Source organism: Crotalus tigris, unplaced genomic scaffold (assembly GCF_016545835.1).
Source record: "Crotalus tigris isolate CLP2741 ecotype Arizona unplaced genomic scaffold, ASM1654583v1 scf7180000017947.1575755, whole genome shotgun sequence".
NCBI lineage: Eukaryota > Metazoa > Chordata > Lepidosauria > Squamata > Viperidae > Crotalus > Crotalus tigris.
In genome coordinates, this window is record NW_024096739.1 from 1,320,287 (window position 1) to 1,337,634 (window position 17,348).

Consider the following 17,348-nt stretch of genomic DNA (forward strand, 5'->3'; position numbering starts at 1 on the left):
CTTTCTGAATTCATGCTGTCATCCAAACTTCACCACAACTCACCAGTAGACAGCCTTTAATTAATCATTGGGATGTATGCAACTTTCTATATATTAATGTGCTCCCCAATCTAGTAATATGAGAGAATGAAAACAGAGAGCCCAAAGTATTTGAACAAGCACCAAAGTCCACAGCAGAACATCCAACACCATGTTACTCTGGGATGATCCCCAATGAAATTTTGATCCTTGCTGTTCAAAATGATGCAGGAGGTTCTCTTTTTCCACCATACCGAGGGACGGCTGATCATACTACCCTCCCACGCTGTTCTCCACTTTGGAACAGCAAACTTACTAGAATGCGTATTGCTATATTTTGCCTCAATGGTTTCCTCTGTGTGACAAATAGGAGCTGGACTGAGAGAGAAAATTACAGAGCCACAGAGTTCTAGGCTGTCATTCTACCTGCAGTTCTTGAGGCTAATTTATTGTTTTCTCTGTTTACAGCTATGTCACTAAAACAGAAACAGATGGCATAGAATCATAGAATTGGAAAGGGCTATTCGTGCCCCCAAATCCAATGCTCTGCTCAGTGAAGAAATGCAAATTAAAGATGCAGTGGGGTAATTTAACCTTTGGACCATTATCTCACTGGATAATTGGTTCCATCATTAAACTGTTCTTACTGTTAGGAAGTTTTTTTCTAACATAAAATTGGAAACTGAATCCATTATTTGATACTCTGTTTTCTGTAATGATGGAGAACATAGTTTGACCAGAATTCTACATCTACAAGGTGTCCTTTCTGATAGCTAAACAAGTTCTCAGTCATCCTTTCCCAAGGCTAAACATCTCTAGCAGCTTCCATCATTCTTGATAGATTGTTCCTCATTAATCTCCCCTTGGCCTGTTCCAAATTCTCTGAACTGTGGTGCCGAAAATGGGACATAGCAAAGATGTGATCCGAAGTAGAAGTAAAGTATGAGGCAGTCATTCTAATAGTTACACTAAGGTTCTCCAACCTTTCTAGAGCAGTAGACATTTCTGGACATTAGAGTTATAAGTACTCTCACAAAATGGTTGCCAGGCCAGATGTAGCCAATGACAAAACAGTCAGGTACAAGAAGGCAGCCAAACACCAGCCTTCAGTCACTCACCCTTTCATTTTCATATAATGCCTTTTGGATTTTAGGTAATAGCTAGCCATATTGATGGAAAAATTGTTAAACAAATGCAGCAATACTACAGTGCAAACCCTCCCTTTATTTACCTGCATGTCAACCTTTGATAGATGTACAAGAGCATCCTTGTTTGCATCATAACATAATGGTGCAGGTTATCTCACTGCTTCATCCGCAAAAACACAAGAAAACACACAGCCATAACTGCTGTGCTGCAATTCCAAGAAAGTCCTGTACCGTAGAAGGAGACAGTCTAAACCTACTTCCAGGTCATTTTCCTTCCTGCCAGTTTTCTTTCCACATCCTTTGGACACCCATCTCCATGTGTCCTTGTTTTCATAGGCATGAGATTTGCTATGCCACTGTTTCTCACTGCCAGTGTAAGAACTAACTCTCACAGACGCTTTGCTTTGCAACATGTTAGTTTCCCATTTTGCTTCTAAGAATTAAGCATAAATAAAATTAAGCAGGATAGGGAATTGGCAGGGGACAAGGGACAGGTTAGCAGGTGCCATGTTGGAGACCCCAGATGCTAGACTCTTTTTCGTTTGCAGCTAGAAGAAAATTAGATTAAAGGACTGAAGCTTGTACAGTCATCATCTGAAGAAATCCAAGCTAAATGTAAAACCAGGAAAGAAACTGATAAATGATTTGTGTCATTTTTTTTAACAACAGCAAGTCATATGACACCCTAAAGACTAACACATTTAAGATGGATAAGTATTTGGTGATTACTATCCACTTCATTTATCAGAATAAACTGTTCTTGCCACGCGGAGAAAAAAGGAACACTATAATTAATACTAAATAAAGGAATTGCTCCTTAAATAAGAAACAAGGCTATATCCTGGACCTCCCAAGTAATGGGACTGAACTGTTCCTATTATAATATATATATATATATATATATATATATATATATATATATATATATATATATATATATATATATATACCAACAAGGCATTATTGCTGTGCTGAGAAAATTCCTTTCTTTCCCCCTTCTCTACAACTTCCATGTTTAGCAGAGATGGTGGGTTCAGGGCTAAATCTCTTCTGCCCCCACCCCAGGATAAACATCTGCATTTGCAAGTTGTCTTTCTCCCCTGAAAGTTCACCTCTCCCCTTTTAGGAGTCGTTTCTCCCTCAGAAAAATCATTCTGAAGCAAACTGCTATGGAGGTATCTCCGTATTTACTTATGCTTTTCTCTGTACTTGATTTCCGTCTTCTTGCATACAATGTTCAGATACCCTCTGTGTGACCTATCAGGGCTGCCTACTTCCACCAACCACATTGCCATTATTGCAATAGTTCAGGTGGGAAGAGTGTGAAAAGATATAGAAAGATATATATTTCAGCGTTGTTCATTCTGTTGTTCTCCAAGTGACTGAATTCACACAATACAATATTGTGTGACTTCAACTATCCAGATATCAACTGGGAGACAAAGTCTGCAATAAGTGGGAGATCAAACAGATTCTTAATCAACCTAGCCAACAACTTTATAATCCAAAAGGTTGAGGAGCAAACTAAAAGTAAAGCTATACTGGACCTAATCCTTACTAATCGAGAAGAAGTGATAGAGGGAATTGAAATCGCCAGAACCTTGGATGAAATTGACATCATGCTGAAATTCAATATAATGCAAACACAAACAATAAAAAATAATCCAATCAGAGTCTTAAACTTCAAAAAAGCTGATTTTAACAAACTCAGAGAGAACCTAGGAAAGATTCCATGGACAAAAATCCAAAAGGGGAAAACAACGTGCAAGAAGTGTGGGAAACTCTGAAAAATGCTGTCATAAAAGCCCAGTCCAGCACAATACCACTGAAAAAGAAAAACAAGAAATTCAAGAAGAAACCAGCATGGCTGCACAAAGATCTCTCTGACAAACTGAAAGACAAAAAGGACAAGTACAAAAAATGGAAAGAGGGACACATAACTAAGGCTGATTATCAGCAGACAGCCAGAACATGCAAAGATGAAGTCAGGAAAGCAAAGGCTCAGAATGAACAAAGACTTGCAACAGAAATCAAGGACAATAAAAAAAGTTTCTTCAGCATATTAATAACAATAAAAAGTCAAGGAAAGTGTAGGTCCACTAAAGAGAGAAGATGGCAAGGGAGTAACAGGCATTAGGGAGAAAGCAGAGCTGCTTAACTCATTCTCTGGATCAGTCTTCACACAAAAAGAAATTATAGCCCAACATAATTGCTGCAAAAGACAAACTAGAAACAAAAATTAAAATAAGCAAAAAAATTGTAAGAGAACACCTATCCAACCTTGACGAATATAAATCACCGGGACCCGACAGATTACATCCCAGAAATCTGAAAGAGCTGGCAGATGTTATCTCAGAACCATTGCACCATATCTTTCAAAAGCACCGGGGAAGTACCTAAGGATTGGAAAAGGGCTGATGTGGTTCCCATCTTCAAGAAAGGGAAAAAAACAGACCCAGAAAACTCCAGACCAATCAGTCTAACACAGTGGTTCTCAACCTGTGGGTCGGGACCCCATTTGGGGTCGAACGACCATTTCACGGGGGTCGCCAAACAACACAGTCCGCCATTTTTTCCCCTTTTCCTGAGCTGTGCTACTCCCTTTTATTCTATTGGCTTTTGAAAGCCAATAGAATAGACTCTCTTGAATAGAGTCTAATTCTATTGGCTTTCAAAAGCCAATAGGAATTGTCCAGGCTGTCTCTGCCCTGCTGAGCCCACCAAAAGTCCCATTCTGCAAACGGTGCTGCACCAGTTGAGTAATCCTCAACTTACGACCGGTTGAGTAATCCTCGACTTATGACCAGTTGGGGTCGTGGCATTAAAAAGGTTGAGAACCACTGGTCTAACATCAATATCTGGGAAGATCCTGGAAAAGATAATCAAAAAACAGATCTGCGAACAACTAGAAGCAAACAAATTTATAACCAATAGCCAGCACAGGTTTGTCAAAAACAGATCATGCCAAACCAATCCCATTTCATTCTTTGATAAAGTGACTAAATGCTGTGGATATAGTATACTTAGACTTCAGTAAGGCATTTGACAAAGTAGACCACAACCTGCTGCTTAGTAAGCTAGAAAAAGGTGGGATACAACACCATAAGATGAATCTGTAGCTGGCTGACAAACCGTATTCAGCAAGTACCGTATATGCTGGCGTATTAGGCGACCCGGCGTATAAGACGACCCCCGTCTTTATAGCCGGGCCGCATTCCTAGAACGTCGTCTTATACGCCGGAAACTACCAGTATTTCCGGTGTATAAGACGACTCGGCGTATAAGACGACCCCCGTCTTTGGCGCCGATTTCAGCGCTTGCGGAAGTCGTCTTATATGCCAGCATTTACGGTAATGCTCAACGGTACTACATCCATATGGAGAGAAGTAAGCAGTGGGGTACCACAAGGCTCCGTCTTAGGCCCAGTACTCTTCAATATCTTCATTAATGACTTAGATGAGGAAATAGAAGGGGAGCTTATCAAATTTGCAGATGACACTAAACTGGCAGGAATAGCCAACATCCCAGAAGACAAGCTCAGGATCCAAAAAGTTCTTGACAAACTTGAACAATGGGCCCTATCTAACAAAATGAGTTTTAATGTGGAGAAAAGCAAAGTTTTACATTTAGGCAGGAAAAATCGAAGGTTTAAGTACAGATTAGGCAAGACCTGGCTCAAAAACAGTAACTGTGAGAGGGACCTTGGAGTCCTAGTAGACGATCACTTGACTATGAGTAAGCAGCAGCCAAAAAAGCTAATACAATCCTGGGTTGTATAAACAGAGGCATAGAATCAAGAACACGTGAAGTATTAGTACCGCTTTATAAAACCCTAGTAAGATCACGCCTAGAATACTGCAGCCATTTTTGGTCACCATATCACAAAAAAAGATGTTGAGACCTTGGAAAAAGTGCAAAGAAGAGCAATTAAAATGATCAAAGGCTTGGAGACTAAAACATATGAAGAACAGCTGCAGGACTTGGGTTTGGCTAGTCTAAAGAAAAGAAAAAACAGGAGTGACATGATAGCAGTATTTCAGTATTTGAGGGGCTGCCATAAAGAAGAGAGGGTCAAACAATTCACCAAAGCACCAGAGGGCAGAACAAGAAACAATGGTTGGAAACTGACCAAAGAGAGAAGCGATCTAGAATTAAGGAGAAAATTCCCAGGTTGCTTCTCTCTTTGGTCAGTGAGGACAGTTAACCAGTGGAACAACTTGCCTTCAGAAATCATGGGCACTCCATCACTGGAGGTTTTTAAGAAGAGATTAGACAGTCACTTGTCTGAAATGGTATAGGTTCTCCTGCTCAAGCAGGGGGCTAGACTAGAAGACCTCCAAGGTCCCTTCCAGCTCTATTCTATTCTATTCTATTCTATTCTATTCTATTCTATTCTATTCTATCCTATCCTATCCTATCCTATCCTATCCTATCCTATCCTATCCTATTCTATCCTATCCTAATATGCACACCTCTAACTCCAGGAGACCAAAAGTAAGATGCTATATCCATATGAAAAAAAAAGTCATATTAATACTTAAAGTCATAGCTTGGTCATTCATTAAAGTCATTCAACAGCTAAGACAACGATTGAGTTTCCATAACATACTGAAAAATAGATTTCCCAGTCTTTCAGTTATAATGCTTTGTGCAAACCCAGCCATTGTGTTCAATTTCAATTGTCATAATCCCCCAGCCAGCTGTTGGTCGGCTATTTTTGTAACTTCTTCCTAATCCACAATCTATCTAACCAAGCATCTTGTATGTCAAAGGGCCTTAAGCTGAATTCAGACCTAAAGACTAGTCAAACCATCCTGAGTTGAGCTGGCTATCTGAAAAATTTTGCCAGGTTTTGCCAGCAAGCCTGACAATTTCCATGTGATATATTAGCTAAAAATAACAGAATGGTATTGTTGTGATTCCGTGCCAGCCTGTGCTCCCAACAGCTGAGTCTGAGGAATCTGAAGAGGAGGTGGAGGAGGCATTTGAAGGGCCATCAGGGGCAGAGGGAGGCTCTGATGAATTGCAGAACTCACGGTTTGATGCAGAGCCTGGGCCCTCCAGTCGTGTTCCTGATGAAGCTCAGCTGTGTGAGGAGAATGAGTCAGACTCGGAGGACTCACACCTGATGGACATGCTAATGGATGCACGCACACGTCGTCAATTAGCGAGAGTAAATCAGCAGCAGTCAATACGGCAACTCCAGAGTAAAAGGAGAAGGCACTGAGAGGCAACGCCTTGGGACTGCTGTATAAAAAGAGGAGGTGTGGGCGGTGCTGGTTGCTGAAGGCAACCGTTTGCAAAGTACTTCTTTGGATCCTGGTCTGTTCGTCTTGCTTGTGATTACTCTTCTGTTTACATCATGTTTCCTGTGGACTATTTCCTTCATTTGGATTGAGTTTTGCTGTTTGTGTTTTGGACTATTTGGCAGGTTTGTCACCCATATTAATAGGGGTTTGTTTTGTTTTAAAGTCTCCAGCCTATTTTATCAACAGGGGTTTGGTCCTTGTGCCTTTAACAAGGACAGCTATAGGCTGGGACAGAACAGGTATATCCCTGATCTACCTTTGTGGGCTGGTTCATCGACTGACATCTCTGCACATTTCCTTAGTTGCATTAGCTAAGTCTATTCAGTATCATTAAGCCATAACAACACCCTCCCCCAAACCCAGAGCACAACTGCTGTGTTTACATATAAAAATGATTGTAGGGAGGAATCAAAACTGACAAGAACTAAGGAGAAACTTCCTGACAATTAGAACAATTAACTAGTGGAACAACCTGCCTCCAGAAACGGTAAATGCTCCAATACAGGAAGTTTTTAAGAAGAAACTGGACAGCCATTTGTCCAAAATGGTATAGGGTTTCCTGCCTGAGCAGGGGTTGGACTAGATGACCTCCAAGGTCCCTTCCAACTTTATTATTATTATTATTATTATTATTATTATTATTATTATTATTATTATTATTAAGATGGCAGATGTAATGTTGCAATCCAAGCCATGCCCTCAAAGGGGTTGGGCTTTGATAACAATGACATATCTGCCATCTTACCTGTTATGATTCATCCTGCAAATCCTGATGTTTATATGAAATGTTTTACCCAACCAAATGAATAGCCTATTTCACACAATATATTAAGACAATGCCAAACCACCAAGCTTTCAACTCCAATTTAATCTAGTGTGGGTTTGAGGAAACCAAATCCAGGTGAGTCCAATATTGTTGTGGCTTAGCATGTTAGGTGAAGCTAAGCAAGTGTAGTGTAGAAGGGGTGCCAGAACTTGGGGGTGGAGTTAAAAGAGGGATCAGTCTAGAATCCCTATGCAGCCATAAGCAAATTAACTCCAACTTCTCCTTGAATTCTGTTGACCCTTATCTAACCTTCAGGCAAGATGGACAGCCTATAAATTTTATAAACACATACATACATACATACATACATACATACATACATACCTCAATCAAGTGCTAACTGTTAGTTAACAAGATTCCTGTACATAGGCATATTCAGCTATAAATCAGTTTAATTAGACCTTCATGTTTGGCCATGTTCTTTCGCTCCTGACATGCAGTATTTTCAACAAATCATAGTTAGCACAATGCTGATTAAACATGATGTTGGAACCGCCATTACATGTCCTTATTCTGTATTGCTGCTGCAATCCTTTACTCATTGACCTAACAACAAATACTCATGAACTCAGTGGAAAATACTTTGGCGTAGAAATACACTGGTTTGCCACTGGATCCCATCTGTAATTAGCTTTGGTTTTTCATCTTTTAAAGGGGTGAATAATAAAGATTCCTGACATGAAGCAAAATAAATATGACCCAACAGTCTATTTTAAGCATACTCCTAATAATGACTTTTCTGTGATTTCCAGAACAGTCCTCTGCACTCCCTCAAGTCAATACACTTTCAGGCTTAGTATGAAGTGGGAAGCCATGAGGTCTCCAGCATATTTACTTGGAAATGAGTTTATGGAAGAGTTTAGCTCAGCTTACTTGTTGGAGGTTTGTGTCTGAAGCCTGAGTAGCAAAAGCAGTGAAACAGTTTTTGTTGGTCCAAGTGTAAATTTTCAAGTGACCAGAATGTAAGAATATAAAGAATATAAGAAAGTCCAACGTTTGACATTGTTTAGTTTCCAACCAAGTGCAGCCCAGAAGAAGATGGGCCCGTGGCCCTTTTCCATCTTTGCTCCCTTCCTACTAGCTGATATTAGCCCCGATGCTCCTCATTCTGTAGGTATTAAACAATCATCAAGTCTACCAGCCTGTTTTCCACAAATGTTTTCTGTTCTTTTTTAGAACCATCTAAATTAATATCCACCTCCACATCTGATGATAGCAAATTTCACAGTTAAATTTAGGTTGTGCAAAGAATTCCTTCTTTTTTGCTTTCAGTCCTGAGTTTCTAGTGATGCCCCAGGTTCTCACATTGTGAGGAAGAAGAACTTGGCTCTAGAAACATTTTCCATATCACCTAAGCACCCTTTTATAAGCTGCTAAATAGCTTCCCTTCCTTGTTTTCCATCCAAGCTATTCTGAAAAGCCAGTCCTTTTAATCTTTATGAAGGGGAGCCACTCTAATCATCCAGCATCCTTCTAATTGGCTCTGCTGGCATCCTTCCCCATCTATAGCATCATGTCTGACATGTGGTGACCAGAACTGTATACAGTTTCCAAGCATAGCCTCGGTATAAATTGCTATAATGGCATTTCCATGTTGGCAGTTGTTGTTTTTTTCCAATGAAACGCGGAGTTTACGACCCCCCCCCCCTTTACCTCAGTCTCTCACTAGATTCTCATTCAGCAAGAAAGGCTAATTTATGGCGTTGTTGTTGTTTTTTTTCCTGGTCAGTCCCTATGGCTAGCTCAGATGATCCCATTGAGGTGCTGAAATTTGGAGCCATTTTTCCAGGGGAGAAAGCAGTCTAAAAGCAGAGTTAGAGTTGTCTCCAAAAGCTAGCTGGACTCCTTTCCAATCTCTCTCCTCCAAACACCTCCCTTCATCTAAAAGTCTGGGATCTTAAGCCAGTTTATCTTGACCTGGATCAATTCAACCCCCTCCCCCCCCCCAACTTCCAGGTAAGGCACCGGCTCCGGCAGACTTGAACTCCGCCCTCCTCTCCTTCCCAGATGCACCGTTTCACCTTTCCCCGCCGGCTCCCCTCCCCTCCCCCTCCTACCTTTGCTACATCTCCAGAAGCGGCGCCCGGGGGGGGGGGGGACGAGCAGCTTTCCCGTCCTCCTGGACAGCGACGCCACCGAGCGCACAAGCGGCTTCCAGCACGGCTGGAGGGGAGCCCGGGTCTCCACGCCCTCCCTCTGGGTTGTCTCCGTCCCTCCTTCCCGGCTGGCTTTGGAGATGTGCCCGCGACTCGCTCGCTTCCCCCGCAGCTCCTCCTTGCTGTGCTCTGCTGCCTGCGACGTCCCGATAGCGGCCAGCTTATCGAGCCCTTGCAGCTTCTCGCCCGAACCAGGCGCCTTTTCCTGGAAGGCGCGTGCAGCAGAGGCCGGAGACAAGACTCCTCTGCCCGCCGCCGCCGCCTCTGCTCCGCTCCGGTTGCTCCTTCTCCTCCTCGACCCCCTCTTAGGCTCGCGGGGGAGGGGGCTGGGAAAACACGGAGGCTCCCTCACGTAAAACCTGTTTTAGGCGACCGAGGAGCGGAGGTACACGTCCAACCTTCCTCCGCTGCCGCTGTAGCGAGGCCATCTCCCCGAAGCTGCTAGCCAACCAGCCATCCCCAGGGAGAAGCACACCCTGGCAGAGGGAGAAAGGAAGACTAGATTGACAAGTGAGGGGAGCTGGTCGAAGCTGTTTGCGCACTGGATGGGCTCCCATGTACCTGCACAGGACATCAGGAGGGTGAATGTGGGAAATCTGTTGCCCTGAAAAGACCTGGGTTCCAGTTAGTGTGGGAGAGGGTGATTGGAAAAGTTCTCATTTGCCCAGGAGAATTTTGTCCAGCCAGCATTAGTGTCCTTTTACAAAACTTGTGTGATCTCGGTCTTCTGCTGCTCTAGTGTCAACTCCAAGTTGGAGGAGAGGGAGAAGGAGCAAACTACCTTCCCTGGCATGGTCTTCTCACCCTTGCTGCTTCTAGGCCGAATGCAAACTGTATAACCAAGTACTGGAGGGGGAGATAACTCCCCAGGTCCTTCAAGGGCAAATTCCAGCATTTGCAGGAAGCCCACTGTCAAAGAGAAGGGATGCCAGGTGCTGTAGTTCAGCAACTTGGAAACCTAAGCCTTCCACACCACAGATCTAGTGGGAAAAGGGCACAGCTGGGGATGGTGCTATATAACAAAAGATAGTAACTGTGATGGTGCAATCAAAGCTCTGCCTGCTTTATATTATCCTTTATGGTAATATTCCCTTTGCTTCTGATGCTGATCGTTGCTCGAAAAGATTAGATGAGTGTCTAACAAAGTGGATTTTTGTCAGAATAAGAGCCTTGACAGATTTCTCCAGGATTTTATTTGCTCTACCATTTTCAAATGTATGGATGGGCTGCCTTCTTCATAAAATTATGGGGATCACTTTTCCAATTAACCATATCAGTTAAGACATACAGAACAGCAGGCAAACTTTTGTACCTCTTTATCCAGAAAGAATTGCAGGGTAATTGCAGAACAATTTGATTTGAATGGAGTTGTGAGAAAGCATGAGAAGTGGATTTCACTGAGCTGAGAAATGACTTTTGTTGCACTCTATTCCAATTTGATGGGCCAAAGCAATTCACAAATACCCACCCCAGTTTTCCCAGCAGTTAGCTCAGGTCATTTCACACATTTAAAAAGTCACCTGTCCCTCCTGTAATCGGCGCTGTCACTACTTGGATGTAGGATTCGATAAATTTTCACCAGAGTTATTGAGTGTTGGCAATGCCCCCTTGTGATTGCCATTCTGTAACTGCAGCATTTTGATTGCTCAGTGCAACATGTATCAGAACAGTCACCCCCAACTGGTCTTGTATTGGAATACATCTCACATGAACACAACTCACTGGAAAGATCATAGCCCATCACACCATGTGGAGTTTATTAAGATGATAATCTAAACATTGGAAGGATATAGGATATAGCTTATCCTAATGTTTCATCTGTAAAAATAAATAATAATTCAGGTTGAAGTCTACAGGTATCTGACACTTTACAGTTGTGTAAAAGTGTAACTTATCCAAGCAAGTTAATAATGTGATTAGTAAAGAATGTGTGTAAAGAGAAAGTTGCTAAAGACAAAACTGAATGGTAGAAACATAAGTACCTGGGTCATACCTGTGATGCGATACATTGCGGGAATTATTAACAGAACACAAGCTGAACTGAACAGGTTGGACCAAAAAAACAATAAACCTGATGGCCCAGGTACTTATGTTACTATGCATTACATCCCCATAGGGATATTGATAGAGTACATCTGCTCCACAGAAATGAAAGCAGAGGTTTACTTCAGGTCAAACAAACTATTGAAGCAAAAAAGCATGCATTGACTAATTATATAATTATAATTAGACAGCCCAAAATTAAAAGTTAAAAATTAGAAGTTACTGAACTTACAGGAAACAAAATATGAATATTGAAACAATTTAATAAAAACAAGAGTAGAATGCTGGCAAGGAAAAATATTACATGGTCAATTTCTATAAAAAATCGGGGGGGGGGAGGAGTAGATAAAAATAAAACCTAGCAATGGCTTTCATCTGAAACATCAAAAAAAAAAAAGAAACTGAAGGCTTGGTTTTGGCTGCATAAGAGCAAGCTGTTAAGACTAATGCAATCAAGACCAGAATTAAAAAAATAATCCAATGATTCAAAGTGCAGATTGTACAAAGAAGCAAAAGAAACAATAGATCATATACTCAACATATGCAAGATTATAAACAATGATGTAACACAGCTGCCATAATTTATTCACTGAAACATCTGTAAAAATTATCATTTGCCAGTAATGAAAATTGGCAGCAACACAGAGTTGAAAAAGTAATTGAAAATTAACATGTTAAAATATTGTGAGATTTCTGAATACAAACTCATGAAGTCTTGGCTCATAACACATCATATTTTACTGTGGTTGAACAGAAGAAGAAAGTATGGATAATTGATGTGGCAATAAGAGAGGGGTAGAAGACAAAGAATTGGAGAAGATTGCAAAGTATCAAGATCAAAATTGAAAGACTATGACACAAAGTGGCCATAGTGATCCCATGGCTTTTGGCACAGTGGATGCCATGTCAGAAAAATCTTAGGTGATATGTAGAAAATCTGCATATTGATAAAATTTCCATCTGTCAATTACAAAAGGCCACACTGCTTGGATATACTTGGATATGGCACATATATTATGCCAATACATTATGAAATCTTAATATCTGGTGTATGAAGGCCAACACCAATTAAAGAACTGGCAGCTGTGATTTCACATAATATTGTTCAACATATGAGCTTTCTGGAGCATCTTAACTATAAATCAACCAACTGCTTCTTTAATTTTCCTTCTCCCTTTTCCACTTTCCTACTCTTAATGAATTTGCTCCCCATTTAAAATTCATCTTCCCTCTCTCCCTGTTCTCTTTCTGGGCTCTTTATATCATTGCTGATTAAATTTCTTAATTTTGGTGAAAAGTGCTTAAGCAAGAGCTATAGCAACATTTTTTTAAATTCAACAGAACCTATTGCTGCCACCCATTGACAGCAATTTACCATTACAGTTTCTCCGTTCATGCAATATTTAGGTTTATTTACTTCTGTTTTCCAGTTACACCATACTCTTCCACGGGGTGAATATATATACAAATATGTTTTTAAGAATAGGTACTAAATCTCCTTGCGGTTTGCTTCAGTCCTGAAATTATTCAGTAATGGAGGAAGCCCCAGATTGATTAGGTTGTACTTATGTGAATACATGAATGAAATCATTATCACCATCGCAAATACAGAGGGACGGGCAGAATAGAGCAATGCATTAATAGCTTGTCTGGCTTTCAGTATTAATGTATCTCTCTCTGGAAATGCATTTAGAGCAGAGGATTATTTGCTATTCTATTATTTGCAAAAACATTCTGAACCAGCCGAAAGAAAAAAAAAGATGAATTATTGTGGGGAGAGGGGTCATCTCTTTGAACATTCAAAAAAAGAGTTGAAAACATTGTTGATAAATATAAGAAAATGACCCCAACTGTGATAATTGCAACATGTAGGGAACAGTGTGCAGTTCCAATTTCTTCCTTATTTCTCTCAAAAAAATCCACTTTTTTCTGTGCTTCTATGTCAAGTACTTCTGGACTCCAAGTGCAACGCATTTCACAATTGTAGTACTATTAGTTTCATTTGAGGGATGCTGTTCTGGGGAGGTGGGTGTGACATATCAGGAGAAATCAAGCTGGGAACTCTTCTATAGGCATCATAAAACTGATCGGATAGTTTTATCACAGGGAAATGTGAGAAAAGAAGATTGTGAAATCTGCTGGAGAACAGACAACGCATTAAGGAAGCAGCGGGAGGGAGGGCAGCTTCTGATTTGTTTCTCCAAAAAATGGATGGAAATAATTTATGTAAAACCAGAAGAATCACGTATATTAAAGTATAGGAGTAGAACAGCCATTGCTTGAATCTGCATGCTTATACAAGCAGGAAAGTATTGCTATAAAAAAAAAATCTCATATATAGCATCAATAGCAGTCTTAATTACTAAGAATATTATTAGCATCTCCTTCATGGCCACCAGTTTCAACAACTTTATTTATAAAATCTGATTACAGAGCTAAAACATTTTCTTAGTTTGCATAATCCACTAGATTAAAAATAAGTCAGACAAGAGTTTTAAGTCCATAGCAGATAGGAAGCCACAAAAAATAACTATGATTAACCCTAAACAAGCCTGGCATGTTGAGTGAATTCACCAAAGATGTATCAAATAAATAAATATTTTCCTGTTGGACAAACCCAACCATGTGGAATTTTTGAGGTGGCAAATGCTGGTTTAAACTACTATCTCTTCATCTAGCTCTATTTTATTTCACCCAAACAGTGAAAATTGTTACCATAACCAGAACTTGCTGGGATTACATGAGAAATCTCTATTTATTGTTCTCCATGCACAGTTTTTGTGTCAAGTTGATAGCCTTGCCTTTTTCCCACAATAAATGTCTGGCTTCTCAGAATGTATGATTTCTAGTTCTTTCTGGTAAGAATTTGGCCTTGTCAATTCTTGCACTCATCACAAAATATCTCTTTATGATCTATAACTTGGAACTGTATCTTCCTTTGGCATAGTTCTGAATTACTGTTTTATGACATTTATTATTTTAATGGCCTCCCTTGATTATGCAGGTCAGCCCCTCTCAGCTATACACTTTTTCAGACTCACACTGGTATTTGGATCAATCAATCAATCAATTATTAATTTAAGAAACAAGAAAGCAGAATTCCATAATGCACTGAATATTTTGGGAAACAAAACTGTACGAATCTACATTTTATTGTTCCTGGCTGATTTTTCCATCTTTGGAATCTGCTTTTTTAAAAGTTGTATGTGTTCAGTTGAGGGTCTGAGCAAGTTCTGAATTTTATCACTAGGGGGCTTTAAAAACTTTAATCATAACATATTTTAGGGCAGGTTTGAGCAATTTATGGATAAAATTTAAACATTCAGCAAGTTTTACTAAGATCTACAAAGCAACACAGGTCACCAATAGGTTATTGGCTATTTAAGATAGGGTTAAATTTAAATGTTAGCAACTCTGTACAAGCCCTACATTTCAAAAGGCACCCCCCCCCAAAGTAATAAACAATACAATTTGGGAACCATTTTTCTAGCATTCAACCATTCAGTGCCAAATCTGAACAGCTATGAAAAAACTGTAGCTTCCAAGCTGATCTTGAGTTACAACTTTGATCTGTCCTCATCACCTGATCAGGTAAGATTTGTAAGGGAAGAGTATAGGCTTCTGTTGAGCTTCAAGTGCCCTTTGGGTCACAAAAATTATGTACCCCAATTGTATAGAATCAGGTAAATCAGGAGTAGACAAATTCTGGATGTTTGGGATATGTAGAGAGGAAGCAATGTTATGATGCAAAATGGATGGGGTTATGCAATTCACATAGTTTATCTTTTCCTTAACTATTTCTATGGTGATACTACATATTTGATAGGTTCCATGTCTCTGCATGTCAGAAAGCAATTTTATTGATTTCCAGAAATTATATTTGGACTCTGAGAAGCACAAAGTCAAGGGTTCAAAGCCTTATGGGCTCTAGGAACTTAGATTGCCTACCTCTGAAATAAACCAAGGATTGATCAACAACTTACTCCTCAATCACCAGTTGAGGGCACCATTGTACATCAAAGATGTGAAACAATAGTGACAATTATGTTTCTACTAAAGTTTCTATTATGTAATAAACATAATTTGGCAGGGGTTTCCCATCAAAATGTGGGGTGTTTTTCTTCTCCGTGTAACTAATTATGCCGAAAGACCAAGACATCATCCATCTGCTTCCACTCAAGAACTCTGGTGCCATTCAAGTGATTTTCTTGAAAAATAAAAGCTATTTCCAAAAGTCTGTGGCATTCAAACAAAGACTATGTGGTTAAATTCATAACCAATGCTGCTCATGGATCTTGGAATATAAATTCCAGCCACAGTAAGTGAACCAAGCAAAACATTATCATTATTCTCATGACAGTATACTATTAAAATAATAAATAGTGATAACATATATATGGGGAACAGAATGACTTGGAGCTTTAGTTATTATGCTAGACAATGTCTAAAAAAATTAACTTTTTTTTTTAAAGGCTGTTTTTGAAGCTTACCTTCATACCTCATTTGTGAGAGTAATCCATTTTTGACTCTCTATAAAAAGCAACAAAATATGCAAACTAAAGCTGTATGCTTGCACTGTTAAAGAATTAAATTACATGATTGTTTTACCTTACCTGCTGCTTCAAACAGCAGCCAGCTTTATAGAATAATTAGTGAATGAGCTACACAGCTGTTTCTCTGTGTTAATAAATACATTACAGAGAAAATGGATGCTACTGTATTCCTCATGATCACAATTATATCAGTCATATTATTCCAATTTTTAAATACAGGTAGTCCTTGACTTATAACCGTATTGGTGCCAGAATTTCCACTAGCAAGCAAGACAGTTGTTAAGTTAATCATGCTGGATTTTACAACCTTTTTGCCATAATTGTTAGGCAAATCACCGCAGTTATTAAGTGAATCATGTGGTCATTAAACAAACTCATCTCCCCTTATTAACTTTGCTTGTAGGAAGCCAGCTAGGAAGGTTGCAAATGATGATCACATGACCCTGGGATGCTGCTATCATCATAATTACATGCCCATTGTCAAGGGCCTGAATTTTGATCATGTGACTATGGAGAGGCTGTGATGATCAAAAGTGCAAGTGTCAAGAATGAAACTTTGGCAGCTAACTTGCCATTAGAGTAAGGGGGAGAGGTATTGCTTTAGAATGGATTACATGGAGAAACGAAACCTCTACGATTCCACTGAAGACCATGAGAGCCTGAAATCTTTCCAAGGATACTGCAGCAGGTGTGGAGAGGAAGCAGATGGTTCCCATAACAAAGTGAAAATGTTTATATGGACTATGTGAGAGGGTGGGGGGGGGGTGACCGGAGAAATTATTGTTTAATTCTATGATCTGGTGTCTGGGAACCTCAGAGTTAGTTTTGTTTCGACATTAAACATGCTGTGTATTCAATAAACAATAAAATTTTCAGAAACAGAATGAACCTGGTCTTTTATTTGGAGCTGGATGTTGAGACCAAGGACATGTCATATGTCACTTTTTTCTCAGTGCTGTTATAACTTCAAAGGATCACTAAACAAATGGTTGTATGTTGAGGACTAGCTGTAATGCCTTTTTAAAATAAGTATTTCATCCTGGTAAATCATCTGAGTATCCGATCAGCCTGTATAAAAAAAAATACATAGTAATCGCTGCTGTGTTTTTGTCCTAATGTCCTATGCTAATTAAATAAAAATGCCATTTATTTTATCTTTGCATTGGCTTTGAAGATAATTTTTGAAGGACAATTTTTTCCATGCAATTTTGGCTTTGCATGGTAGTGGTGATTAAAACTGCAAGTCTTTAGGTGGCTGACAGAAAACAAAATACATTCCATCTTTAATTGCTTAC

At 39.7% G+C, this 17,348-nt stretch overlaps 1 protein-coding gene across 2 annotated transcripts in view; it reads right to left on the bottom strand.

The window, feature by feature from the left end:
• Positions 1 to 9,899, bottom strand: part of RIPOR3 (RIPOR family member 3) — a 120,787-nt gene extending 110,888 nt beyond the window's left edge. Inside the window, exon 1 of one of the 2 annotated variants that reach the window (XM_039345259.1) lies at positions 9,359 to 9,899. The gene's annotated coding sequence lies outside the window, so the exon portion shown is untranslated. Of the gene's footprint in view, positions 1 to 8,954; positions 9,194 to 9,358 lie in introns of those variants that run through there. The other variant, XM_039345260.1, reaches the window with a different exon arrangement.
• Positions 9,900 to 17,348: the final 7,449 nt, after the last annotated feature.